We start from the raw sequence: 26,023 nt of genomic DNA, 5'->3' as shown, positions 1-26,023 counted from the left end.
ACAGCTATGTTCGCGCATATCAGTGGTTCTGAAAATCATTGCGAAGTGCTTCCTTTAATTAGCGCTTCGGTGTTTCATTCGCAGAGCATTGAACGTCCTCCAGGGATTGCGTGGAGAACAGGACTTACCGCAGCGGTAGCTGATCAGCATTACTAAGCGGCGGAGGCCACCACCACCGACCTTCCAAACAGTTATTCACGCTGCTAGCGTGTACACCTGCACATTTGCAACACTCCAATCAATTCTTTCCCGGGGCCACTATGGGACTGCCTGCAGCAAAGAGCGCCAATAACGGATGACGAAACTCGAACCGCTCACTGCGAAACGCGAGAAAAGGCCGGAAATTGCGTCCGGCACACGCAACAAAATGACGCCCATAAATTAATGCCAGATCGCGATAACGCTGCTTTCACGCGGGAGCTTCACTTACCGTGCGACGATACCTGCTTCCGGACGTGCTCCGAAACGTCACGCGCGAAGTGAATATTCGCCTCCAAAGGCCGCTGTGAAACCGCCCTCCGACAGCATCGCCCCGGAGATCTAAGAGCCGCCAAGGTAAGGTACACAAAACACTGCACGCCGGCAGAGACCCCGCACAAAAGAAAAAAAAAAGGAGCAGTGCGCACTGCCGTTCATTTGCATACCTCAGGGCATCCCTTCGTGAGGCCACCGGCAAGGCTCGCTGGCGCAGACAAACAAATATCTAAACAGATGCGTGGAAATGAATTACGGGAACTCTCTCATTCTACTTACCGCAGACGACCTCCGCGAGGTCGCCTGCATAAGCAAGGACAAGAAAGCTCAGGCTGAAAGAAGCAAGGTCGGTCAATGCAAGAGTCTGCGTGCAGGCAACAGTGCACTTTGCAGTCCCACTACAATTCCGAAGGGAGCGCGAAAGCCTCTTTCTAAGTCATACCATTAACCTGTAATGCTAGATTATCCCTTATCTAGAGCAATTGTTCATTATTAGTCAAGTAGATTATGCTTCAATTGACCATTTTCAGTTTTGTTCGCTTAGCTTAGCTTCCCCTTTGCCCCCTAGCCATTTCACGCACTCTCTTTCTCTCTCTCACACACACACACACACGCGCGCTCACACACACTCTTTCTCTCCGCCGATCCCGCTCGCCTCCCTTCACCCTCCACCACCCTCCGACTTTCGTGAAACTCGATTTCCCGGTCCCTCTCGCTTGCTTACTTTCGACCCCTCTCCAATTTCGCCTCACTTCCTGAAACAAACAAGTTCGCCCCACCGGTTTGTGAACTTAACGCATCTTGGTAATCAGTAAGCACTGAGCGGGCGCCCAGTCTTTAGCGCTCTTGTTTCTGCACTAACTGCGCTAAACGATCTGTTTTTTTTTTTCTGGTGTCGTGCAATCCGCCTATTCGCCGCATGGATAGACTCTAATACCGACAACGCCGCTGCATAGATGTGTCAGCGAAAACCAGGTACGACTGCATTTAAATTTCTTGCTCACAATAGCTGGTATAGTTACACGTTGTGTGTAAAATTTGGGGAGCAGAATCAACGCAAAACGCAGGACGCGAAAAAAATACGACAAGGATGACTGTCCAAGGTTGTTGTATTCAGGATCGTGACACCTCCAGCAGTTAAGGAGAGCGGTGTTCTTGTGGTTTTATTAAAATCATAGCATTTATCCACTAACTCATCGAGGTTTTCCGGTCGGCGGGTCGGTCGGTCGGTTAGTCCGTGACACGTATCGTCTACATAGCTGCGTATTGCCGGGCAGACGGATTAGTGGCATCCGAGTCCTCAGCTGTACGTGTGGGCTGCATCTCAGGGCATCTCTATACGCCTCGAGCGCGGCCTGTAGGGGCGCCACTGAAATCCCCCTAGCGGCCCGTTTCGAAAGCAGGCGCGGGAGTCCGCGCCCCGCTCCCCAGTGCCGCCGCTGCTTTTGCGGCACGTTCACGACTGAGATTTACCGTTTGTGGGCGTTTGAAATTCATGTTTGTGTGGAGCAGTCACTCTGTTCGCAAATGGCGTGTGTTTACGAGAGTGTAAATATGTTTCCGACGCGATCTTAGTGTGGTATTTTCGGCCTGTATAAGCGCCAGGTGTGTGTCACAGGCCAGCGTCGCGGAACCGGCGTATGATGGAGCCGATTGTAGTTACACTGACCTGAATTTACTAGCCGTGTCTCCGTAACCACCGATTCCTCAGATGTTCATGCTACGGCTATACACTACGATTTAAATCGGTTTTGTGCGCTTACATAATCAGCGGAGCACTCATACCTGACAGCACACCAGTTACGTTAGCCAATATTATACCTCAGATATTGATCACCACCATTTACAAGCCAGTCTGTGTTAATTTCGGGAATATTCAACAAAAGTACGATGGACAATGCATAATTATACTCGGGGATCAGCACACGACAGAGTCATCTTGTCGTGAGGTGCGCGCCCGCAGACCTTCATCTGCTACATATATCCTCTGCGAGCAGCGCGGAGACGGGCTTACAATATAATCCGCGTCCGCAACTAAATGCTTCTTCGAAATATCGTCATATGGCACAGGGAGCCTGCAGAATAAATCAGAAACTGAAATCAGACGGCCTTATCACATACCACACTCTTCCAACGACACATTTCATCGCTTGTTGAACAGCCTACCCTGTATACTTCCAAAAATGCGTCCGCCGTACGATCAGCTCTTCGTTGAATTCGTTGAAGTAGGAAAACAAAAGGAAAGTGAACGCGAGATTTATGTGTGGGATTACTAAAACGTTCATTGGTTGATTCCGTTCCGCATTTGTACACGGCGTCCCCCTCCCTGCCCCCCCCCCCCCCCGATTTCTCGCGAAATAGCAGTGCATTTCGCGTATAGTTGGTCAAGTGAAACCTACCTGGCTTACGTTTAGACGAACGTCTTTAGCATGCCAGAAGCTGCACTGTTTTTTTTTATTATTTTCGTTAGAGCGCATTATGTTTCTAAATTCTGCATTGGCACAACATTTATTTTTCTGTGCTTTCGTTTCCTTGGTTCTTGCTATATGGCGTGTGTGGGCACATATATAACGACGCACAGGCTTGGAATATGCTTTACATTTTCGCATGGTCTATATTGGGTAATCACATCCCCGAAACATATTTTTCTGCGGCGTATATATGCGAAACGACGAAGCCGCATTCGTCGTCCACGCAGCCAAATGAAGCCAACCTCTCATTGTGCCAGTATCAGGTCTAAACGAGGCGACAGTAGAATTCATTTGTGCCTGATGTTTTGGAGGTGACAGGGGTGATATGTTGCTACCGTCGCCGACGCCCGGAAGAGCGGCGACGAAGCACGCAGCACCGCGTCTCTCCGGGTAGCTCTTGCAGGCGATCGCGTACTCTACGAAGACACAGCTGCTTTTTAAGTGACCTAAACGTACTCTTTGCCTATAGTCGTCACCATAACAAGTTTTTTTCAGGGCGCGGAAAGGCGAAAAGAAGCGAAACAGAACCTATACACTGCACGCGGCCCTATCAGCCACGCAGCGCAATTCCCGTCAACGCTGCGGAGGAGCGGCGGCAGGCGGCGCAGCGATCGCGAAGCTCGAGGCGTATACATGTTAGTGCCATCTACCGAAAATCAGCCTCGGTCTCTACAATACCCGCACAGAGATCTGCGCCCTTTCATAGTCGTGACTACCGTCCGCGTCTAGAGTGAGCGATACACATAGGTCTCTCCTCCTTAGCGGGGTTTCAAAGCAGAAGTACTTTAACACTGGCAGCCTGTTCCTCAGTTTAACGCTCTGTGCGCGCCGACAACGCAAGACGTACGGCCCATTTCCCGGCAATTGTTGACTCGGCATGGGAAAAGTTAAGGGCAACATCATGTCTGACTTACATGTCAATGAAAAACCACAGCGCCCAGTGTGCAGCTCAAATTTCTTCTCTCAAGAGGGATGCAGCTCGCTCGTTCAGTTTCATCCCATGCTTTTAGCGTAACGTACCTCTCGGGGCGTTGGGAACCGTGCGTAGGAGACTTCAAGGCTTGCACTAGTTATAAACCACTCGCGGATTTTACGTCGCCTTGAGTGCTAACTTTCTTGAAAAAGATCGTGCGTGTGGACTCCTTGCTGTGTGAGAGAGATTTCCACAAGCAGAACTTTATCCGGGACATGGAAAAGCGCCATGCCGTTGCCATGAGAACACAAAATGTTTAACGTTTGTTTCAGCAGTGTGGTTTCGGTGGCATATTTTTAATGCATCTGCCTGTGGAGACGTGCCTTGTGCGTATGTTCACAGTGCGTGAAAGGGTGCTTTTTTCTTGAATTTATTTAACTCAGCGGCACTGGTACCACAGCCTTTGGCAGGGCTGCCCATTTCAGGATTCGATAAAAGCCTCACCCTTTCTCCCTCCCTCTATTTCCGGACTGCGTAAAATGCAAAATACATCATATACGACACTTGGCGGCTTCAAGATGCTTGGATCACGCATAGGCACCACGGAAAGGGACCGACCAATGTTAGCAACAGCAAGTCCAAGTTCGACACAAGATTTCTGCTCCCTCGTTAGAAATGTGTCGCGTGGCCCTACTGATTCTGCCCGTACGTTAATACGACAGGAGGTATTTTTTTAGCATCAACGGACGCATTTTTAATCCTTACGACCAGACACTTCGCCATGCAAGAAGGGTGTTGCAATGTACACCTCCGTAGTATCGTTCGCACTCAGGCCTCGAGTACGTAGACTCCAAATGTGAGCCGAAGCGTATCTGATGCGCTCTCAATCTCAGCTTTAAATGTCCCCGTGTTTACAAAGTTTGCGTTTAAACTTCAGCGTCATGGTACAACAAATACTAGTTCTACAATAGGAGCAAGAATTTAATTAATAAATTATCTATCTAGAGACAGCCTGTCACACAATCTACGCTTCTTTCAACCTAGCCTTGTTCATTTTCGTTCTTTCACCATCACATTGGTGGAGCGGGTGGATCGGGTAATGTGTAATAAGTAACCAAGTGATCCAACAACTTTTTCAACTCTGAGCCCAAGATACGGCCATTGCATTCAGTCCTAGAACAGGGGTCGGTTGTAGAATGCACCAAGCCATCGCTCGCAACGCTTCAAAGCATGCGCCTCTCTCTCGAACATTGAGCCCAGCATGGCCCGACTCCTTGCGAACAAATACACCGACATTCACTCTGAATGGCACTGTCCCAGGGCCAATGTCCTGACCAGAGCTACGCACTTCACGCACTTCCTGGGGAAAGACGAAGGAGGCGTGACGATACCGTCGCGCAAATTAACTGCGAGCTCGCTACTCTCGAACCATATTTAAACCCTACCGATGACATGGAAACGACGACCCACAAAAAAAAGTCCCTGCGTTTTTGCAGCCGCCCCTTTGCATGGGGGCTGTTTCCCGTGCAAGCCGGGTGAACGCAGATGCGCAAGCCAGCCGCAGACCATGACCTGCATCAACTCTGCAACGCACAACCGAACTCATCTAAGACTCACCCTACGACCGCCGGCCCATGTTCCACATACTTGGACTTCTGAATAACATAGTTTGGCAGGCAATAAGTGGGCCCGCAAGGTCTCCTTAAAGATTACTTACCGGGAACCTCACCCCAGCGACCCCCCGAACATAAAGGAAGAAGACCGCCTGCCCCTTTGCACACCTCCTGGCGCCTTTCCGTGTGTGGCGCAAAGTACAGCCCACGCCGCATTTCACACTCAATGGCGGTGGTCAGTCTTCCTCCGAATAATACTGAGTAACACACCGCCAAACCAGTCATCCCACACGGTGCTTCCGAAATATATCCTGCACCCCCTCTTGCTCGATCTTGGGTGGACACCCCAGAATTAAACCGCACGATCTGCGATTGTATGAACAGTCAACAATCAACAGTAAGCCTTTCTGGGAAGCCGGGATAAAGGTCCCCGACGTGGCGACTCAGCTAACGGCAATTGAGTATCCAACTGCCACTACCCAGTTAAGGACTTGCAGGAATAAGTCCTGTTCCTTTCTACACGGACGGCAGAGCGGGGCTTGGGTCTTAGCAATCGTTATACACTGCGACGCCTAATTGAAGCAGGGCGAGGGACTATTTTTAGAGGAAGTCGTGACTGACTGCTGCGAACGATGGCGAACAGAATGACGACGGTCTGACCCCTTGCCCTTTGCCTCGCGCTGACAGGACTGCTGATAACATCGCTCACTATTTTCGTCATTTTGAGGGGTTTAAAGGCGGAGTGTCAATGCCATCTCTATCTCCAAGTTCATCGTGGTCGCTATACCACCACCGACGCTTCGCATCAACGAGCACCACACGTTGCTGTCGCTCCAGTTTTAACAATTTCAAGCCTCTGATGCCTCGGTCGGGTGGCTTGCCCGATAATGCGTTTTCTTCAAGGCGGAGCAAGGAGTTGGTGGAAAGCAGAGCCCATATATATTTCCATATCAAGAACGCGCTTTTTAGGGAGTAGCGCAAGAGATAACACATCCGGCCACGTACAAGGGTCAAAATCCGACGGTACAAAAAGCAAAAGCGGCCGAAACCCAAATCACCGCGATTACGAATTCGCAGCCTGGCATACGGTCCCAAATCACGTTAAATTGTTTGTAAATTGATTTTTTTGCTATTCAGTCATCAAATATCAGCTTCCACATGAGTCTTTTTTTATACATTGACTGGCGTCCATGTCCTCATAAAGTTCTCGTGCGCTCGTTCGACACCGATCTACTAAAAGTGCCGCGGTAATGGCGACACGTCTTTTCACTGTTTCGCTATTAGTAGCTTGTATTAGACGTGTTGCTCCACTAAGCAGTGTGTTTATTTCTTAGAGCACGGTAGCCTATCGATATAAACGAACTTGTCCTTTTCTTAATGACAGTCCATTAAATTTTAAATTAAACTTTAGGAAACGCAATACATCTGCAAAAGATCATTATTGCGTGCAAATTCTTACACGGCGTTATCTGGCGACACCATCAATGTTTTCTCTCACAAATACAATGTATATCTATACCACTTGCTTTCTGGAAACGAAAGTCTAGATATAATGTATGCGGGAATCAAAAAGCTTGTAATTATATATTTCAAGTCAACATTAAAACGAGAAAAACGTGGGAATTAACGGTAATTATCCCTCCCATTGTGCCGCAATTTTCGCAGTGCTCCCAAATCCACCGTTTGCTACGTTGAACTTGCGGGTGGTGGCATCTTTTGCAGACCTTGAATCGCGCCCTTAGTCGCGTGCGAGCTCTGAAAGCCGATTCGCACATCTTCAAACCTCCCCTGTCGAGAAGCATGCAGCGTGACTCCGTATTTTTCTTCCGGCTTTGTGGCCACGGAGCACGCGATTCTCCACTTGAAACACAAATTTTCTGCGGTTATGAGTTTTTCGGTCGTGTCAGAACACTGAACGCGCTTCTGGGACCTCTGAATTGCGCGTGACTGACACGAGATAAAGCGCATACAAAAGGCGCCTGCAGTATACGCACTCCCTTTTTCATGTGCCAGTGCAGACCCCCTTCCCCGAGTTACGAAGCGTCACATATGTCTTCACTAATCAGGGCTAATCACAGGCAGTGCTATTTCTAACCTGTTCGATGCGTGCTTCTGGCTGTTACGGAGCTGCTGATAGATAATATTGGATAAATCACTCCTGCAGGGCCTGAACTATGTAAAGAAAGCCCCCAAAATGTGGAAGAGTCTTACAACAGCCCTGCTTTGTAACTTCGTGCGTTGTTCAAAGTGTGTGCACAAAAAGTTTTCTTTGTGCACGTAGGTATCACATATGCACCGACCGTGTTTCTGGAAGCCCCGATGCTCCGCTTCACAGGAAGCGCGTTGTAGTGCAATGTGTCTATTTTCTTTTCTCTTCCTTTCGTTTTCTCTTATTTTGTATTTTTTCTCCCCCTTTTTGCTGCTCTTTTTCTCTTTAAGTGGTTCGAACACCTGTTTTATTTCTTCTTATTTTTCAGTAGCTGCTAACTGCTCGGGCCTACACGGCAAACGCTTCGTTTTCTCTCTCCTCCTGTTTTGGCAGCTACAAACACACAAACCACGCTGTTTCGAAAGGTCATGATTCTCCTATATACGGCTCGCTCCGACGTCAGTGCAGCTCCCCCGTTTGTGAACCACACGCCCCTGTCAAAGGTTGCACACTTATCTGATGCTCTTATCTTGAGAATCCCTGAGAGAGCTGAAAGTGGTTCACCAGAACAGGCGCTGCTGACGTCATGTGCAATCTATGTATAGACGCACCCCTGGATGCCAACAACCACAACCCGGTTGCTGCACGGCGTACAAGCCCGCAAGACACATTCTGCAACGCATGCTGCAACGAGCTTACAAAACGTCTTGCACAGCCGTTACAAGCAGGCGCTCCTCAGGGGTGGCCACTTTCGCCGCCGCTCTTCCTAGCAACCGCAGAGTAAGGCCGCGCCTAGCAGGTGTGGGAGAAAGGAGGGAAGTATCGCTCTTGCCTCCTTCCTTGCTCTGGGTGACGACCTCCGTGGCGGTCACCGTTTCTTGATCTCGCGCGCGTACGCGATTAGCATACTACTGACTCTGCCCTTGTCGCATTCATTCGAGGTCTCGTGACGTTTCTCCATCCGCTACAAGTACGCAAAGTCGCTAATCAGTTTGATATGCTATTAGCGAGAACGATAGGGAAAACAACGATGTAAATGGAACTCTGCTGCAGCGGTGTTTATCTGCCTATCCATTCGCCCTTCGCAGAGACGAAGAATGTGCGTTGCGTCGCAGTAAATCTAATCCCCAACTCGAAAGTGGTGGCCTTGAAGAAATTTCCGGTCGTGTATGCAAGGCACGCCCCAAGAGGACCCCCAGTGGGTTTGCCATGAATTGACAACAGACATGCAGGCATGTGGGAGTGGTATATGGCGGCAGAAGGTGAACGGATATCGTTAGAACAAATAGTACCTTATTGGTGCTTAAAGACGGCGCACCAAAGGTCAAAAGTAGAAAGATGAATAATCAGAATGTAATAAATATTTGCGGGATGACTGAATGGAAGATAAATTTCCAAAAGAAAAGCGGTGCTTTGAAGTTAATGACTCTGAGTGAGAATCATCACGCATAATCTAATTCCAGCACATAATTGATCTAGCATAGAACAAATTCCCTCGCATGATATACAAAACAAAGAAATCCGTAGCCCTCAATAAACCATTAATGAAAACGGATTCCGACATGAAGTGCAGCGTTGCCTCACGAACGTTACACTTCCTAACAATAAGATTACACAGTGCGTTACATACGCAGACCTCACATATGTGGTGGAGCAACAGAGGCGTGTATTCTCCATGAAGGGGGAATTCCAGGCGTAACTCTGTTGATAAATGTGTTGAAAAAGGTAGTCCAACAGCGCTTGTGAATTAATTTATACAAGAACCATGGCAGGGACCATTAAGTTATGGGTGTTTCTGTATGCGCGCGCAATAGTATTACGAATGCACTTTGCACTTCGTACATTTTATGAACGTCCTACACTTAATTATTTGTATGCGTCAGAGACAGACGCTGTGTTCAGAAATAGCGCAGGTACGCATGGCTGCGTCTTTGGTAGCTGTTCGCACAGGCGATATGGGAGCGAGCCAAGGCCAGTCGAAAGCTTCCCGCCAAAACACAGATGAAAACAAGTAGCTCTAGGCGGGCTCCGCCATGCGCAACGTGGCGGTTATTTGGTGCGCTTTCTGTGCCGTGTTTGACAAATCGAACACGATTAACGATGCTGGGGATTCCCATCAATGTTTCTGTTCGGCGTAATGATGACGCCGCATTACGAGGTAACAGAAGCAAGAAAAAGTACTAAGATTAAGGGGATGCTTAGAACTTTCCAAGACTGTGAAGGCTGACCACCCGGACATCTTTAACATGCGCCTAAATGTAAACACACGAGAGTTTTTGCTCATCGCCTTCATCTGAAAAGCAGCAGCCACAGCCTGGGATCGAACGCGCATCCTTAGGCGCAGCAGAACAATGCTTTAGTCATTGAGTCATCGCGGCGATGTGAAAGCGGAAGCCTAGGTGGACCTTCTGTTGATCTTCCGCTGAACTTCTTGATGTGCTCTTAAAGACAAACAAACAACTTTCTGTTGAACTTGGAGGACACTCCTGTCACTACTTGTTTCGCTCGTTTCGCTCACTCGCCATCGCCAGGGGACTACTGTTCGCCCCCGTAGGTAACCTCACCTCGCAAGGTGATTCGTATATTGCACGCGTGGTAGCGGAGTACCTTCCTATGGGACAAGTGCTTCCCTTTCCCGGCGCGCGCTGCTTCACACTAACGCAAAGCCCTTGTGGCGTTTGCCTTTTTTTCTCTTTTCTGGCGTTTGTTCCCGGACTCACGCTCACTGCCATTTTTTCCGACCACCTGCTTCAATTCTGCACGCGTTCACTGCGCGCTTTCGGCGCGAAGACCGAGATATCGCTAGACCTGATTTAACCGCGCAAACCCACAGCAAAATTTCTACCGAAATTGTGTGCCACCTCTAGGTCATGCGCTGACATGCTTCGCTGGTCGTCCAAATCAAGGGCCTAGATTGTTTCATATTTTTCTCTGCGCACACACGTAGCAAAATGGGCTATCAGCTTCTACAAATGCAAGCGCATTAGAAACTAAATAGCTGTCGGTAAGGTCGCCACCAACCACGTCTGTGTACTTCTTTCTGAAAATTGGGTAGATGATACGGTATTTTTTTTTCCTTTCTGCAAGACGTGTGATTCGCGTCCTCAAGATGAGTGAACTTCGTGCAGAATGCGATGCCCGTACTGCCTCTCATGATTTGTCCATCGAAACCTCCTAATTCCGTGAATAAATTAAAACCATCTTAGTGGAACCATAATTTGGTCATTGATATATGAGCACCATTTTTATTTTTTGCTTCGGCTCAAGAGCTCAAATAATGAAGGCAATGTGAAATTGCCAGGAAATCATTGTTTCCCAAGAGATGCGACGGTCAGCAGTGAGCTCAAGTCGAATCAATATGCGTCCCTTGTGGTTTTTTCAGCTTTTACTCCCGTGTCAGAACACGCTTTGAAAACAGATCAAAGTTCTACTTGGGGCGGCGCGAAGCATGCGAAATTAGGCTTCAGTTCATTCTGCTAATTCACGTGGGAGTAGGCAGTAAAACAGCTGGAGGGGCAAGAAAGCTAGCGGCATGACGGTTAATTTCGCTGTTGACATTATTTTATGCGGAGATCAGTGCGCACCATTTTAACGACGATAGTCTTTTTATGGCTACTTAAACCGAGAAATTTTGGTCTGTCTGTCTGTCTGTCTGTCTGTCTGTCTGTCTGTCTGTCTGTCTGTCTGTCTGTCTGTCTGTCTGTCTGTCTGTCTGTCTGTCTGTGACTTGATTCAGCCACCCGGCAAAGCGAAACGAAAGCTGCGCAATAGTCTTATATATCCAACGCCAAATCTAAACGTCAAGTCCGGTGTCAGTGTTCATACTTGTCAACATTGTTGAACAAGAACGAGACCTTGCGCAAATATAAGGCAGCAAATTAATATATAAGTGATATTTGCAGTGTTCCTATATTAAAAACATTCATGGATGCTTGGTGTTTGCGCCAGCAAATGACATACTACATACCTCCCGGCGGCATTTAAGAAATCAGACGGCAGTAGCAACGAAAAGTTCCACTAGATGGGATCCACATTTGGCTTGGAGCGCTCGTGGGGTTCGGCAACGAGGTTCTATGAGCGTTGGAATAGGGTGCCTCAATTCACGCGCGCCTCCGCCGTACGGCAGCGCTGGCATCGAGAAACCCGACTTGGAGCAGTGGAACGCGGTAAATTTAAATTGATTTGAGCGAACCTCTAGCGTGTTATCTTGGGGGTAACGACGCGGGAGAGGAACAGCATGAAAGGTGAACGGGAAAGAGAAGGGATACATTTACTTGGCAGGAGCGCCAGTCGACTGTCCTCTTGCGTCGACATTTGCAACCAAAGGAGCAGATACGCGGCCATTTTTCTCCGCTGGTTTGTTTCTTATACCAGGTAATATACCTAAGTGTGCCACCTCACCCAGACTCTACCCTTACTTCTCCACCGAACCCGTCACCGGGGCTGGCGAACTTTATAGCGGTGACCTCTGTCACCACCTCGGACAGGGCGCATGTGGTTGCACTTTATCAGTGCCCGATGAATTAAGGACGCCCAGCGCAAAATAGGAACTGCTCAACCATCTCTGTCTCGTCTCTAATAAAACGGTTGTACCACCAGCACTTCTACTATGGTATGGAGCTACAAACGTTGAGAACGCGGGTGCGGTTCCCGGCCGCGGTGGCCGCTTTTGGAATGGAGGCGAGAATCAAAAACTGTTTACGACATTTCGCCGCACGTTAAACGTCGCGAGGTGGTCAAAAGTAATCCGGAGCTCTCCACTACGGCGCGCCTCATCATCGCATGCGTTGAGTCGGCGCGCTAAACCCTGCAATCAATCAATCAGCTAGAAATGTACAGTTTTCTTCGCGTTATCTGTCTCTGAAGGCCATGTGTGCTGGGATTTCGGGCAGGTGCCATCTGTCTGTGGTAATTAAAGAGCCATAGAAGATACGGCTCAGTAACGCTGCATCTGCGCAGCTTTCTTCCCATTTTCCAAAGCACATTGCGCTGTTGCCGTTGTGTATTGTAGTCCCTTTGTATGCGCGCGCTCTGCTTTGTGGTCAAATAAAGAAACTTCAAACTTCATAAACTACAAAAAACGGCAACGATAAACGTAAATAACAACAACAGCGAGTTTTAGCTGACCGTTTTTCCGCCCGCTCCCCTATGATAGCAAGCGGGAGCGCCATTGCGCATGCATGGCGCGCTTGGCCGTGAACGGCATTGGCTCCGGTTGCGCTGAGCGTGCCGCCGATACCGGAGCAGATCATTGAAAACGGTTAGCTAAAACTCACTATTATATCTCCGTAGATAACGCCACTGCGGTAAAACCGTCCTTTTCACGATAATTCGAGTTTCTAGGTGATGTACCCTTTTCTTTCCCGAGAGAGAGAGAGAGAGAGAGAGAGAGAGAGAGAGAGAGAGAGAGCAAACTTTATTGAGCATTCTAGAGCCGTTTAGGCGCTTGATGGGATGGTGCCCTTTTCTCGGACCCCCTATGTTTCCAGGTACTCCTGTCCTGTGGTGATCAGCACGATCTGTTCTTCCAGGGCAGGGCTGGGCAACAAGGTCTCCCATCGCTCAGGGTTGATGTGAGGGGAGAGGGGGAGGGGGGTAGGGATGAACTTGGGAAAATTGCACTCTCCTGTTATGTGCTGGAGTGTGCCCAGTTGTCTGCAGTGGCCACGGAGCAAGAGCAAAACCACGGAGCAAGAGTATAGAAGGGGTAAAATGGCCCTTGCGGCAGGCGCGGGCCAGCGACCAAATAATGTCACAATGAAAACCAAAGCGGAATGCAGAGCTTCGTAGCTGCGACAGCGAAGGAGAGGGCAGCGGCACCTGATGGACGAAATGACAGCGGCCACAATTCACTCCGTGGCGGCGCAGTAAAATGCCGGTCGCGGTGGCCGCGTAGTTTCTTCACCCGCGGCAGATGCCACTAGATTAACCGGTGATGAGCGGTTGTGAAATTATCTGGCCGCGCTAGAAAGCCTCGTTTGACCTCCTGTCTTATTCTTGCTCCGTGACCAAACCTTCCAGAACTAGCATCTCAGAAAATGCTCGATTAGTGGGTCATCGTTCAACACGCTCCAAATATTTCCTACTGTTTTTGCGTTTTTCGCTTGGCGCTCCTCCAGCCTCTTGAAGCTCCTCAGCGTATTTTAGCTTCTTTTTTCTTCTACTTTTCCTCTACGCCGTACGCATACACACCAGAGCACTTCGATGACGCTCAATTGTGAAACTTGCCCGACGCTATCGTCGTGTTCCCATCATGGTATATTTTCAGTATCGTGCGAAAGGTCACGTTTCGCAGCCGTTGTTCTTTTTTCTCTTTTCCTTCTTTCCCATTCTGACTCCCAATTAAAGCTCTGTATTGTGCGACGGGACAAACTTTCTTCGCTGTTTTCCTGAATTAAAACAAGGAGCCTTTATCTTGCCGCCCGAGTCTCGCGAAGCGGATTTTGTTTCTTTTGTAAGGCAGCTTGCTCCATTGCACTCTTTGTGGGAAATCCCATGCCTTACTCTGCTGAACCATATTCTCTTTTCAAGGACCTGGCGGGTAATTGTTGGGGATAACGTAAGAGCTTGCTTTCTGTCTTACATGAAGACGCACGTCTGCACGTTCCTGCGACGAAACCGAATTTTTTTCTCAGTCGGTGCAAGGTACCACTGGTGAAACCGACGTCTCCTATTAACTTCAAACGAGCATAGGTTTAATGACGATGTTATACTTAGGCTGCTCCCATAGCTGTCACGCAGATATGCATGCCCGAAGTTTGACGTGAAGTCTAAAATGTTCAGCGTCCCATCATTCGCTGTTGGGCGCATATTTTGAGGCGCACAGTGTGCCTTTAAAACAGGCCGCGTGTCTGCTCATTTAACTGTAAATGCCGTCGAGAGACGAGTCTTTTTCCCGCTCCTGCCATGTAAATGTCGCTTCTCTCCCCTGCCTACCAATCACTCTCTTTTCCGTAGTTTCGCTCCTCCCACAATAAACATGGCATAGGTTTGCTAAATCAATTCAATTTTCGCGCGTTCCACTGCTCGCACGCCATCTATTGAAACCTTCGTTACTGTTGCACTTGGAACGTCGCCACGGATTCCAGAATCGTCGCGTGGTCTTTTTGTGTGTTAGACCAAGATATTGTTTTTAACGCTCATTTTGTTATTTTATTTCGCAAAAATTAGGCACCCATGTTTGTTTAATTGAAAGATCACTGCAAATACCACTTATGTATTGATGTCGTGCCCCAATTATGCCTAATGTATTTTTTTCCCTGAGCAATGTTGACACGTATGAAGTGTGTTTACAAATTTAGGGATTCGGTAAAGCTTTTGTTACATAAACCTTTCGTTCAAGTCTTCCTTTACATTAAGGCCGGGAGGCTGAATTAAGGAGCAGTTATAAGCAATTGTCATTGGTATGCCCCAAAGCAAATATTTTGGAAGACCGCCTGGGTGGCATCATGACCGCTCTTTTATATCTTGCACTAGTGCCGCTTTCTTGTAACAACGGAATGAGTAAGGCAAGTTGGGGCGCATACACCTTTTCCTTCTTACCCGGTCACTTGCGAGATTTCATGTGACGCCTGGAAGGGGGTGTTCACCCAACACGGGATAGACTCCAGAGCTGGAGTGTAACGCGCAGCTCAGTGTGCCCTAAATGCCCAAAAACAGGAAACCTAGTCCAAAAATGCGCCGTGGCACGGTCATTATGGCCTAAGGAAATCATCATACTAGCGAACACTTAACAGCGGCAAGGAGAAGAGGTGTTCGCTAGTATGATGATTTCCTTAGTCAGTAACCAACTCGCCCAACTTACCGCCTTAGTTGTCATTATGGCCTGTTGTGCACTGCGTATTTCGAGGCCTACGGCTCGGGCGATATATAAACTAAGGTACACTCCCAGAGGCCGCCTTGCGTGCCTGGTCACAGTGTCAGGTGCTTTTGTGTTGTGGTGAAAGCGCTGCGAAGCGGTCGCGAGTGGTTAACGTCGTCGGGTTGGGTAGTGTATTCTAATGCGCATGCGACAGGAAGTTCTGTCTTGCCTTTCAGGAAAAGTTTTTCTTCCTTGGAGAGCAGAAGTTTCTCCGACAGTGGGTATGTGCTTTTGTTCCTGTACAGGATGGGCGAGTAGCTTTAACTTCCAAACCAGTGTGGCATGGCTGATTCGCCTTTTTAAGGTACATTCTAATTCTTTTTGTTTCATTGATTGATTGGGAGGTTTAACGCGCTGACGCAATTCAAGCGATGAGGCGCGCCGTAGCGGAGGGCTCTGGATTAATTTTTGACCATCTGGGGATCTTTAATGGGCGCCGAAATCTCGAACACACGGGCGTTTTTGCTTTTTGCCTCCATCAGAAAAGCGGCCGCCGCGGCCAGGAATCAAACCCGCGTCCTCGTGCTCAGCAGCGCCACGCGTTAGCCACTGAGCCACCGCGGCGGGTAATTCTTTTTTTATAGCTGTATATGTGCTTGTATGATTATGCAATAGCATTCCGTCTGCAGTACATGGGTAAATTCCTTGTGCTGACCATAGTCAGTGTCTGTATATACCCGAAGGTATTGCAAATGTGTGTTCTGTGTCCTGTGTTTGTATTGTAAGATTTTGTGCGTATTATCAAATAAACTTTTTCTATACGACACACATACAGACACCAAATTTTTCGGGGTTAAGTGGCCCAAGAAAGACTCGTCTGTAGAAGAAGGGTGCCTTGCCACGTGCGGGCTATCAAAGTCGACGCAGTAGAGAACGAACAGCATATGCGTGAACGTCTCGCTGTGAAGTCACGCTCGCACGCTACTGCAGCAATATGTCGTGTGTCAATTAACTTGTTTAGAGTGGGTGAATACACAGCGAGAGGTGCGTAGATGCACAGAAGAAACTTTGCACAGAGCCATGATACAATTATCTGTTACCAATATTGTTGCCGCATGAGCAGAATGCCCCTGCCGAAACACCGCAGATAGTTCCGGTGCGATTATCGTAGCCCCAAAACGCCCCGGCTACGATAATCAATTACGATTACTACGAGAACGGCTACGAAACATGTGGGCAACGCGCCTGCAATAGCGTCACACAAAGCCCCGAAAGGAGCCTAGGCTGCTTAGACGACACTGATAGGCAAACGATGCGAGTAACGTTTCTTCCAAAGCTTCGCAGTAGCACCGGAAGAATAATCTACATCACCAAAGGCACCGCTGCAATTACGTGATACCAGCCCCGTTCGGTTATGGTTCTCCGTGTTTTGTAATACCTGACCCGCAGAAATGCTACCCAATAAGGCGTCAAGGGTGCTTACAAAGCAAGAGATTAGACTACACATGTAAGCCGCGCAGACTGCCGTGAAGCGAAATCCTCCTGGGGGCGGAAAACGTCCGGTGATTGGCTGCCCGAGCCGCTTCTCGTGAATTTTGCGCGCGCGCAGCCAATCACGTGAAACCACCAAGAAATCAACGGCGTAGGCCACCAAAACAAAAACAGCGTTGCAAAAAGCGAGTAAACTAGCACTGCGTTTTTCCAAGCCCCACACACGGCAGCAGCACGGCAACAAAAGCCACACAAACAAGTACGCTATGCAAGCGGCCAGCGCGAATGCGGAAGGGCCACACTGCGGAACGAAATCTAGCCTGCCATAGTAGCATAGGTAGTCGCACCAAGCCAGCGATTTTCGAAGGGCCTCACACAGCAGCGAACAACAATGCGTGCCCACGGAAGAACGACGTTGGTACGCAAGGCTAGCCAGCCGTGCGATTTCTTAATCGCCACGCGTAACAGAAGAACTATAATAAGTGAAACGGAGAAACAACACGGGTGCGGCAAAACGAGTGCGGGAATCGCATGCCTAAGGGTCGCTCAGAATTATACGGACCGAGGGGCAGGTTCGCGTGGCATTGACATTGGTACGTGAAGTGAGCGCGAACTTATAGAAGTGCAAGTGTGATGCAAGGCTCTAACGGCATTGTCTATGCATTGCAGTTGCAAAACTTCGCGGAAGTTAACTCAAACAGCTTAATTAACCAAGGACTCAGCCGATCGGGGTGTGCAAAACACGCAAAACACGTTGCAACGCTACACGCGTACAAAATAAATAAAATAAAATGTGTGTAAGAACGCTGCGTGTAAGAGACGAGCTTAAATTGCTTTACGAGCGACATCGCAGGAAGAAGACGCCTCAGCAAACAATTTCTTAATCCCCGAATGAAAAGTCGTATAAATCTTCAAAAATGATATCCAACCTGCACCCTTGAACTGTTTGAACCATTTGAAGCCGTTCACAGACTTACGCGACACGTGACCTTCCATTCGTACGAAATGTGAAACTCAACAACGACCCTTCACATAAACGCTGGATTCATACTTCCTCACTGTATGTATGTATGTATGTATGTATGTATGTATGTATGTATGTATGTATGTATGTATGTATGTATGTATGTATGTATGTATGTATGTATGTATGTATGTATGTATGTATGTATGTATGTATGTATGTATGTATGTATGTATGTATGTATGTATGTGTGTATGTGTGTATGTCTGTATGCATGCATGCATGTATGTGTATAGTTATGCGTGTATGTATGTATGCAATGTATGTGTGCAAGTATATGCACGCACATTTATTTATGTATTTATATTTATATAACTATAAATCCCTGCATCCTCTTCGCAAGAACAGCATGCATTCCCCACCCACTCCCCATGAGGGCTACGCGACCACGGTGAGCGCCAGTGATAATTTGCCCAAGGGTGGTTCAGTTTTTTCCCTTTGCGTTGTAGCGGCGCAATCATTTGTATATGGCGTCAGTAACACGTATTGCGCATTAGCCTGATTGGCCCAAAGCAATTACGTCAATTTTTGGGACGCTAGCCAGGAAAGGCAGTCTCATACTTGATTGTTTACTGAGTTTCCCAGTCCAGGGCCACGTACACACGTCCGGCCACTGGCATGGGGCCACCGGGAAAAGTCGCAGCTACTGGCCTGGCACCTAACCATAGACGATAGCTATGTATGAGGAACCATAGCGAAAGCGACAAGACACAGGTCAGATAAAGCACAGAACGCTAGATTGCGTTGAAGGCTTCGCGAACGACCTGCCTTTAAATTGTGGAAAAATTCGTATTGGTCAAACCGGAAGATGCCTCAATGACCACCTGCGGGAGCACCACAACAACGTAAAAATAAAGCGGTTGGTCATCTTTCCACCCACTGTGACACATGCGGCTGCAAGCCGCTGTTTGAAAATTGCAGCGTTATCGGCAGAAACATGAACATGCTACCTCTGGAAATTATATAGGCCGTTGAGATTGAACACTTGGGTGAGAATTGCATCAGGGTAGCCTAAATTGTACTCACGAAGAAGGAGATAGACTGTCTTAACAGGGCACTTGCAGATAATACTTACAGAGCTGGCTCTCTGTTTTTTTCCGTGTCAGATTTTTATGTGTTTTTTCATGTTTCGTTTTCTTTAGTTTCGTTTATATTTGGCGTTGTTGGAGAAAATAAAATCCATTGCTGAAAATTACCACAGCAACTGGAAATACTTCTGTGATAATACCATAAAAATTTTAAAGTATTAATTTGGAAATTTTTGTTTATAAAATTTTCTTTCTGTTCCCTTTGTACCAAGCTTGAGCGGCCTATAAAACATAATGGAAATAAAATTGCGCTAAAAGGACAGGACCAACGGAAGACACACCACACAGAGCAGGGCGTCTTTTTCAGCTGACCAAACGAGGTTGTGACAGTCTTATATTTTTTTTATTAGAAAACAATTTTGTTTTGTTTTACGTTTTTTATAGGTGAATGTGCTACAGGCATATAGACTAGGAACTATTTGAATAAGAAATTCACGAAAAGCACACCTGAAAAACCAAGATTGTCACAACCTGAACTGTTCATCAAGGAATGTAACGCAAAAAACGGAATCCAGATTGACCTAACGGTCACGAAGTAGTCACTGGAACAAGCGACGTAGGTGGCAAGAAAAATTTTTGGGAAAACGGTTTCCGAAGTTGCAAAATATATTTAATTCATCAAAAGTAGCTAGGGTTGTAGCCTTTTGTGACCTTTTGAACACGCGGCTTCTGGAATGCCTTGCTGTTGAAGTTGGAGGGCCTTTCGCAGCTTTTTATTTCTATAAAACATCATTTTCAGCTCCTCTGTGAAGAGGACATAGCCCATGGCGCAGTAGTTTGCAGACCAAACGGGAGGGCGATGGCTTTCAATGCAAAGTAGGTTAGCTGGTTGCTTGTGTTGCACTGGACCACTCCGGTGTTGTGACCCAGATAACAAGTGAAGCACTCCTATTTATTTTACTTAAATTTGAAAACAGATTTTTGACTTTTATTGGTCTTTATAACTTTACTTGGAGCAGCAGCTTACGTACAGGTGTTCATTGCCAAAAGTTTACTGTTTACTTCATTGCCAAAAGTTTACAAAAGTTTATAATATGCAGAATATTATACCAAGCTTTAAAGTAGCTCATTTTTATCCTTGTGGTATACAAGGATACAAATGAGCTACTTTGAAGCTGGGTATAATATTCTGCATATTTCCAACTTCAATACATGCATCTTTTTAGTACTCTTGAAATTCAGGGCATCCAATATTCCTCGCAGCAATGCCAATATGCACCAAACTATGGTATCAATAATTTCCCTACAAAAATAAATTTATTATATTATATGATAGTCAAGTACATTTTTGACGCCGTCAACACGTTTTTTTCTTCGAACTCAGACATGTTTGCATGGTTACTCGAAGTGCACGGGAAACGTTGCTCAAGAAAGCGATATGGCTCGCCCGCATCGCGGCGCTCGTATGCCCTACCTTATTTATCCCTGCATGGCGCGTCACGTCGATCTTAAGATTAAATCTAACGTCACAGGCATTTATTACAACTACCGGCGTTCAATCGTACCCGGTTGCACATTCAGTTGATGGTCCAATGCGCAGCGGCTACGGCGTGCGCGCCGCAGCTTTTGACGCATCGGCCGTTTCTTTCCCATGTATAGTGAGCCTACTGCCAAGCGTAGCAATAACTAAGCGTGTAAGCATCGCAAATCAATTGAAAAAGTTCACTTCGCGAACCGCGATCAGAAGCGCGGTCCTCCGCGGTAAAGCCACACGCACCACAAAGCGTTCGATCACTTCCGCCTTTCAAGCCACGCAACTTCCCGTAATCAGGATCGTGATCTCATGCATTCCCGTCGCGATAACGCTCGTGTTGAATACCACAGCATATAAAACGGATGAACAGAAACTTGGCTGGGCGAAGCAGCGCAAATGAACTCAGAAACGCGCACTACACAGTTCAGGCGGCCCCCACCTTGCATTGCCGCAGCGACGCTCAACCAGGAGGGCCGCTTCAACGCGCGCTGACCGGTGGGCCAACCGCGCTTCAGCATCTATTTCTGGATTCGTTTGTACGTCTTTTCTTCTGTCGTTCGTACGTTTGCGAATGAACGAAGATTAAAGAGGTGGCCAGCACCGGAAAGTGAATCGCTGGGCCAATCCAATGGTATCAAAATGGCCGTTCCCGGTGGCACCGTTGCGGAGATACAGCGCTCTGAAAATGCCGTCTTTTCGCCTTTTGCGCTGACATTTTGTCGCCGCGGCTGGCGAAAGAATCTTTTATGCCACTTTGCGACGGTTTTCGGCGGAGAAACTTCGCAAACGCACAGGAGAGAAAACATAGAAGCCAAAAATGTGGCTTTAAAAAAAATTGGCCATTATTCCGAAGTTGAAAGTCGCGTCCCCCGATTAAACTAATCAATCCAAATATTTGATAACAGCCTATTATTCGAACCCTTTCGAATATTCGTAATGTTTCGAATACATAGTTTTCGAAGCCAATACGAATATGCCATATTTATATTCGAGTAATATTTTCGAATATTCGCACACCCCTACTGACAACCAACGCCCCGATTCAAAGGGAGAGCCACTAAACATCATCATCACCAGGTAGTTTTCTGCCTTCGCTTTATTTGTGACCGTACTTGCACCTGGCTTGTTTTTGTCGTCAGAAAATAATCGTTTCGTGAAACAGGGTGTTTACTCGACAAATATCGTCACGTGAGACACCATCGCTTACGACAATTGGCCAGTGTCATCTGAGACAGCCCCAAAGCTCAGCACTGCTGTGCAGCTAAAACAAGCATAGTGCGCGCAGTACCAACAGCAGTACGCATCGGTACTTCGACGTTTAGGCATACTTTCGTAACTTCCACTGTTTACTCCACCATTCTTACTTCTATAAAAAGAATGTGCCCTAAATTTTACCGCAAATAGCTCGTTCGACAAGTTTATCAGCCCGGCCTAATTCGCGTTTGCTTCTGCCGGCTTCAGCCAATCGCACAGCTGGGCATATTACATTATAGGTTCTGTTCCAGGAAATGAGCTAGTGGGTCGCATGGCATTTCTTTTTTTTCCCTAATTATGCATCTTATTTAAGCGAAGTTTACGTTAAAAGTGGTGTCCGTATGATTCTAACGAGGCAATCTTTCGAATGAACCAAACTTCTGTTTTGTCTGCATGGCCCCTTTAAGCACTGTGACTTCTTTTTACCCTTGGTAACAAGTGCTTGGAAATCTTCAGCGCAGATGGTAAAACAAGTGGTACCCGAGCAGGCGATTCCGGGATTTGAAAAAGCGGGCGAGTCGCGTTTCAACTTCTCGTCTCTATGGCAACGTCTCCAGCGCTGGGAAGGAAGCTATCTTCTCTCAAATGCCGCTTTCCCCACGCGCTGTCTCGAATCAGCCGTTCTGTGCTCTTCTATCACTCGCTCTGTTGGCAGAGTAAGCATCATCAGGCGATACTGATAACCCTCATTATTACGGACCATTATCAGCACCCAAGCTGATGGTGAGGATCTAATTTAAAAGGATTTACCAGATTTAAATGCTTTTTCGCGTGCTTGTGGACAGCCTGTCCATTGTGACCATATTCTGTGTTTTAACGAATGCTTTCAGTTGAAAAACTAATTATAAATTCCTTTCCCAGTTATTGTGAAGTTCAAAATCGACCAAATGGTGGTACACTAATTTGTCATGCTTGAAGATTTTCGATGGAAACACTTCTTTTTCCGCTTATCACCACACAAAATTCATACGGCAGCGTGAGTAAATAGAATAAAAAATGCCTGCATGGCTCAGTGTCAACGTTAACACACCTGCGGACTCATCCTGGCGTCACCAGATGGGGTTGAGAAGGGCCGTACCTATTTATGACTAGACACACAGTTTATCTAACAGAAGAGCTGTTTAGGCCGACACAAATCCGTCCTTCGTACCCAAAACCCTCGAATACTCAAGAAAAAATGTAGTTACGGAGGTACCGGTAATCAAACCCAGGACCAGTACGCCATAAAACGGGGAACCTAAGCACTGGGCCACCAGAAGGGCCCGAGGGTTACGGGGTTACCAGTGGCGGGGAACAATAACACCTGCAGCAAGTGGGACAGCAAAAATTAGCAGTGGCTTAGCTCGGCTATGCCAGGGTATACGTAGCGTGAGCCAAGGTTCAGCTGGTTATTCTTAGGTTTGCTGGTTGTCTAGGAATAGCTGGTTATGCTTACTGCTGCTAAAATGATTCCCAATCCAATCCAATTCATTCAATCTAATCCAGTCCAATCCAGCCCAGTCACTGCTCCTCGCGCATACGCAGCACGGCTCTCCAGGAGCCACGCTAAACGGCTATCAAGTGGCTCCTGCGCAGCGTCAGACTTAGCTACTGCGCAACGGAGGCGCACAGCTAGGCCCGCGCTGGCGCCAGTGCGTCTGTCGCGGCTATGACGCCACTCCTCTGGAATGCGCAGACCGGTGAATGTGCAGACCCAATTCTCTACACACCCGTGCCCCGGTAGGATTTGATTTCAATCCAACACAATCCAATTAAAGCCAATCCAATCCAAGCCCATCCTATTCAATCGAATCCAATCCAATCCAAGCCAAGCCAAGCCAAGCCAAGCCAAGCCAATCCGATCCGATCCTATCCAAATCAATTCAATGCTCCTCGCGCTTGCGCAGAACGGCCCTTCACGGCCCACGCGAAACTGTTCAACCTCGGACAGTGTAGCTTACGCTACAAAACAAACCGCTTCCTTTGGTCGGAATCGAACGTGCATACCTCGCGTTATGAAACCAGCGTCTACCCGATTGAGCTATCGTCGCAGTCCTGGTGCACATCCTTTATTTTGGGTTCGTAGCGCGGGAGTTGGGTTTGGTCTTGGCCGCGGGTTCTTGGGGAAACATGTGGAAGCCTGCGGACAACACGATCTGGACGTGCCAGTCATGAAGAACTTTCAGCGGCAAGTTCAGAAATAAATGTGAGAAGATGAAAGATGGAGCGGAAACTGGGCACCTTACTAAGTAGCTTGAATGCGAACTTAGCTCGGCTGAACGGGCCATGGAACGAATAAGGATCCGAGTAACACTCTGAGTCAGGAAACGAGCTTCATGAAGCAGAGAGCAAACTAGAGTAAAAAATACCATAGCTGAAATAAAGAAAAAGAAATGGACTTCGGCTGGCACCGTAATTAGGCGAAATGACGATCATTGAACTATCAGGGTGGGAGAGTGGACACCAATAGACGGCTCTAGAAAAAGAGGATGGGTGTGATGTAGGGACGAAATATGGACATTCTTAGGTAAGGAATGGACTCGAGCGGCGCAGGGCAGGAGCGGTTCGAGGTCGGGGGGCGTCGTCCTGCAGTGGAACTAATGGGCTGCTGCTGAGGGTGATGCAACATCCGGGTCTTCGACGAAAGGAGAGTGGCGCCAGCTGGGCTGTTTCTTCGCCCCTGCACCACTTGCGAAAGCTGCGCCAATTTTTTTTTGTTCTACAAAAACAACATTGTAAACGCATGATCACTGAATTCCCGCTTGTAGATCTTTTGGTGGCTAACTTTTTTGTGCGCAGTCGGAGGTGGCCGCAGTCTCAGTCTGGTTGCCTATTCCCCTGCTTGAATGCTTGCTGAGCGGGACGGCTTGTTTTTTCTCCTTTTACATATGTTACGATTTTCCAGGGAAAGATCAACTCCTTTTTTATGCTGTTGAGCATGAATTTCTCAGCGAAATACGAACAATATCTCACGATCCAACGGTCATGACTACTGGCTAGAATAAACGAGCCACAAAACATTCTCATTTTAGAAATTCATGCACTCAGTCATTTCAACGAAATGTGTGGAGAATATCACAGTTACGTTTTCATTGTTAAGGAGGAGAAGTGTGTTTACTTTTGCCAGAGTGTGAATGGAGACTTCTGGAGGTGAAGGCCGCACTCCAGGGCCCCAAATGCCTTGCCAGCAGCTACAGCACGCTCCACCTGCCGATGCTAGTAGGACAGCCATGAGCTGGACAGGGTGCGCCTCCACAGCTCGGGAGAGTTCGGAGGATTGGGTGTAAAGATAGGGTGGATTTTTGGTTGTCGGATATTGCTGTCTTTCAGTTTTTGCATCTTATTGTGTGCTTCCGTTAAAAAAAAGCACGCGATGCCCGCCAAAACATACAGAGAAGCAAAGCAAACGGGGAGTGGGGAGAGGGGGTAAAACATTTTGCACTATTCCCCGCAAAATCGTAAGCATGGCAAAAAGATAAAGAGAGAATAAATCTTTATTCATCCAGCAGAGGCTCATAGACCTCGCCCTATGGTAGACATCCTTAGTTTTGTATTTCTTGTCTTCCAATGGCTGTCATCTCTCGGACGACAAGGGTAGGATTGGCATCCTCGTAGAGGCTGGCCAGGAAAACCTTTCACTGCTCGTAGTAGGGCTGTGGAGTAGGGGAAATCACAAAGGAAGTTGCACAGCTGCGTCAATATTTCACGCTGAAAAATCACTTTCGCCCTCATACACTCCTCGGTATCAGGCTTGAGTGACGTAGGTGAAGCCTCTTGTATTTATTTATTTATTTATTTATTTATAATTTGCGGTTATTGGCCGCGTTTATTTATATCAAGTCGATTGCAGACGCCATTTTGTCTTAGGTACTTATACAACTATATTAAGCCATTTCTTTTTATTCTAGCACTGCCAAAACCATCATTCTTAAGGAATCAAACTGTCTTCGCAACAAGTAGCAGCTGTTCTGCGTTGCAACACTTCCCTGTGCCTCTGCTACAACAGCTTTTCAATTCAGTCATTTCTGCTGACTTGGATTCTGTGTGTTTCTTGAAACCTCAGCACTTCCAGAACGGTACACGTTTGTTTCTCTGATTTGAATTTGAATTTAGAGTACCTCATTGTAACACAATGTGTCAAGTCGTTTGCTTTCGTACAGACCATGTGTGTCACGTTGCATAGGTACACTTTTGTTACGAATCATTTTGTTCGTAAAACTCAGCTTTAGCTTAGAAATCGACACAGCCCTTGGAGTTACCGTGGAAGTTTTTGCTTTCTCATAACACACTTC

The 26,023-nt window shown here is 47.5% G+C and overlaps 1 long non-coding RNA gene across 1 annotated transcript in view; it reads left to right on the top strand.

Moving 5' to 3' along the window:
* The first annotated feature begins 1,269 nt into the window (after positions 1 to 1,269).
* LOC144173477 (uncharacterized) overlaps positions 1,270 to 26,023 on the top strand; it is a 74,407-nt gene continuing 49,653 nt past the window's right edge. The window contains exon 1 of the long non-coding RNA XR_013323289.1: positions 1,270 to 1,449. This is a non-coding gene — a long non-coding RNA (uncharacterized LOC144173477). The remainder of the gene's footprint in view (positions 1,450 to 26,023) is intronic.

Source organism: Haemaphysalis longicornis, unplaced genomic scaffold, assembly GCF_048455015.1.
Source record: "Haemaphysalis longicornis isolate Haplotype H1 unplaced genomic scaffold, Haemaphysalis longicornis Haplotype H1 scaffold_3, whole genome shotgun sequence".
NCBI lineage: Eukaryota > Metazoa > Arthropoda > Arachnida > Ixodida > Ixodidae > Haemaphysalis > Haemaphysalis longicornis.
This window is presented reverse-complemented; position numbering and strand designations above follow the sequence as displayed.